Here is a 3,634-nt window from a genome sequence, read left to right on the forward strand (position 1 = left end):
CTGTGCCCTGTGATCATCTCACTCCAGGCATGGAACTGATGTGCTCCATGTGCCAGGAGCCCCGTCACAAACATTGTCCTGTAGTGAGCACAGACACAAAAAAATAGTCTTTTTTTTTTTTTTTTTTTTTTTCCTGCAGATTTTCTCTGTATCAGCAGAAGCTCTCAAATTATTGAGATCCCTGGAAGTGTTCAAGGGCAGGTTGGATGGAACTTAGAGCAACATGGTCTAGAGGTAGGTTTCCCTGCCCATGGCACGGGTTGGAACGAGGTGATCTTTAAGGTCTCTTCCAGCCCAAACCATTCTGTGAGTCTGTGTTTGTTGGTTATAAATCAGAGCTTGGCCGAGTCAGCCCGTGTCATTCATGTGTAAAAACACATTTTCCTGATGTTCCTGCAGAGCTCATTTTCTAAGCCTCATTAGTATTCATGTTAATTTGCATACCCAGAGTGCACCGCGGGGCGGCAAGTGCAATCCTGGTAGAAATTTTCATTTTTTTCGTGAGAAAACTGGGGTCAGAACATGGATCTTAGTTATTTCTCGGATGAGGAGTCCAGCTGGAGTGGTAAAAGGTTGAATTTGGGGTTTCTCCACGGTCAGCATGTGCTAGAGGGGCAGCCATGGGATGGTGTGTATGTGGAATGATTCTAAACTGTACTCTGGTTTTTCTTCATATTGTGTAAATCTTTTACCTTTTACTACTGATATCCGTGGAGAGGAACAACCATAAGTGGAAACAAATTTTTTGAGGCTTCACAAAGGTGGAGCTGCCCTTTTGTAGTGAAAAAAACAGAAAAAAGTTTAGATACAACTGTAATAACTTAAGGAATAAACAGGACAGAAGTTCTTGTTAAGGATTGCAAGGATATATGAGAGGTGGATCACTGGAATTTTCTGCATCCAAGTCTGGGGTCTTCAGCACAGGAAAGATGTGGAGCTGCTGGAGTGGGACCAGAGGAGGCCACAGAGGTGCTGTGAGGGCTGGAGCCCCTCTGCTCTGGAGCCAGGCTGGGAGAGCTGGGGGGTTCACCTGGAGAACAGAAGGCTCCAGGGAGACCTGAGAGCCCCTTCCAGGGCCTGAAGAGGCTCCAGAAGAGCTGGAGAGGGACTTGAGACAAGGGATGGAGGGACAGGACAAGGGGGAATGGGTTTAACTGAAAGAGAGTAGGTTTAGATGAGACACTGGAAGGAATTCTTGCTTTTGAGGGTGGGGAGGCCCTGGCACAGGTTGCCCAGAGAAGCTGTGGCTGCCCCTGGATCTCTGGAAGTGTCCAAGGCTAGGTTGGATGGAGCTTGGAGCAACCTGGTCTCATGGAAGGTGTCCCTGCCCATGGCAGCTGGTTGGAATTGGATGGTCTTTAAGGTTCCCTCCCACACAAATCATTCCATGATTCTGTTCTTATCTCTAAAACAGACCCTGGTGCCAAGGGAAAGAAATAGCTCCTCCTAGAGGGACATACCTCCAAAATTATGGGTAGGACTTGCCAAGCTAAGTTGTGTGTTCACTACAGTGGCACCTTTCTTGAAGTATTTTCCAGTGTTTGGGACCATTTTCATCATAATTAATTTTTAAGGTTAGAAAAAGAAGGTTGTACACCATTCACCTCCCCCCTCCCCTTTAAGAAACTGGTTTCCTGCCTTTATTCTTTTGCCTGCTCTCATTTCCTGCCTTCATTTCCCCTGCTTTTCAAAGAAGCAACATTTTCTGTGTGCAAGTGAGACCCAAGGTGATAAGTTTTCACTCCTAGAAAAAACCCTCCTTCTCTGGGTGAAGTGGCATCTGTGTAACAGCACAGGGAAATGTTATTATTTGTCCTGAACAGCCCAGAGTCAGCCCCTTCTTCAGCACAGGCTGCACTAATTGGGACACTAAGCAGAGCACTGCATTTATTTGGATTAATGAAGAACCAGAGGGAAGTGTCCCAGGTGGGAAGTGTCCAGGGCACACCACAGACCCTGCCACGAGATGCTTGGCTCTCAAGGTCCTAGCTTGAAGTGTGTGGCTGCCAACAAATCATTGCTGTCATCTTGGCCATGGTACAAACACCACAGACATCCGATCTTTTCCTTTGGCTCCTGCCCTGGAAGTCCCTCCTGTCATCATGTCACTGTGAGTGCAGTCACTCTCTAGATCATTCTCCACAATTTTGTGGCTGTTTTTGTGGTGAATTTGCCGCTCTGGAGACTCTAAACTCACCTTGAAGACCTGTGTGGACTTCCTGGGTATGTGAAGGAGGCTGGAGGGAAGATGCCTGGTTTTACAGACTGTTAGAAATGAAAATAAACTCTGTGGTGTTGAATCTATGGGAGGAGGATGATTGTTCTCTGCAAAGACACAGTTTGGAGAGACAGAACATTTCCACATCTGCTGTGGGATCTGCAAACAGTCCCTCTATGGCAGACACTCATAGCTACTCATCCCTCATATGAGTGGAACAAAAATGAGGGGAGTTTGCACCATCAGGCTCACATGTTCCTTTTATGACTTAGGCCTGCAGATCCAGCCTGGTGCCCAAAGCAGCCCCCTGCTTTTAAACAGAAAATGACAAAACTTACAAAAAATAAGGGGCAGAGGTTCCACTACAGGATACCTGGGACATTGAGTTTCAGTGCCTCAGCCAAAATTAACATTCAACTTGCAACCAAGAAGCTGCAAGTGACAGCAGCAGCTTTGAAGGTCACCTCGCCTCCACGTAAATAAATAAATAGTAAATAAGAAAGCAGGCAGCAATGAATAAAGCAGGCAAAGACAGAGGCATTCCACTGGCTTGGACTTGTGGGTTTTTTTTTTTATTATTTCTTCTCTGCTCTCTTCACTTTCATTTCCCAAAGGTCAGTGCTAATAGGAGACCCCTCTGATTGCTCATGCACAGTGCACACCCTGCCAGGCTGCTGTTCCAGAGCCCCTGATACCAATTCAGAGCCTAAGCTGGGAGCAAAACAGTGTCATCTCCACAGCTGATTACTTTAATGAGACTTTTCTAGCAGTACCAGGCCACGACAGGTGGGAGGATCTGCTGCAAACACTGTGTTTATCTCTTAGGGCAGAATCTGTGCCCTTCTTGCTAAAGAGAAGTTGTGGTGCCAGGTGTTTGTTTTCCGTGCTCCTCTCGGCCATGCCTAATGAGATCCTGGCTCTGCAAGCTCAGAGTTGACTTTTTCCAACGGTTTTTCCAGCTTGGCCACATGGCCAGGGAAGAGACAGTCTGAAATCACGCCAAAGCTATTTCTGATTGTGTCTGTGCCACGCCGGACCCATCTGCTGGATCTGGAGAGGTGCTCACAGAAGGAGGTGTGGGAGGTAGAGTCCTTTCTTCTTGAGCAGAGCATCCAAAGTCAAGTGGGGACTCTGCCTCACCTTTCAATGTGCCTGGTCTCCTGGGCATCCATCCTGCATGTGTGCTCCCACCTTCCAGGATGAGCCAGTGGCTCTCTGCAGGCTGAAATCTGGGCGAGCTGACAGGACCATTTCCCAGGGATGCTCTCCAGAGAGACGCGGTGCACACGCTGCACTAATTGAGCCCAGTGCTGTCCCAACAGACCATACTCATGCTGAGAAGTTTCTGTCACACTCCAGCTCACAAAACACATCCTCTGGCATCAAATTTTGAAAATAACACATGGTTGGGCAGGA

General features: G+C 47.5%; 1 non-coding gene across 1 annotated transcript; it reads left to right on the forward strand.

Moving 5' to 3' along the window:
• Positions 1 to 654: 654 nt before the first annotated feature.
• Positions 655 to 769, forward strand: LOC113958016. Its single transcript, XR_003531377.1, has one exon. It is a non-coding gene; the product is annotated as a U5 spliceosomal RNA (small nuclear RNA).
• The last annotated feature ends 2,865 nt before the right edge of the window (positions 770 to 3,634 follow it).

Source organism: Corapipo altera, unplaced genomic scaffold (assembly GCF_003945725.1).
Source record: "Corapipo altera isolate COAL_440 unplaced genomic scaffold, ASM394572v1 178, whole genome shotgun sequence".
Classification (NCBI taxonomy): domain Eukaryota; kingdom Metazoa; phylum Chordata; class Aves; order Passeriformes; family Pipridae; genus Corapipo; species Corapipo altera.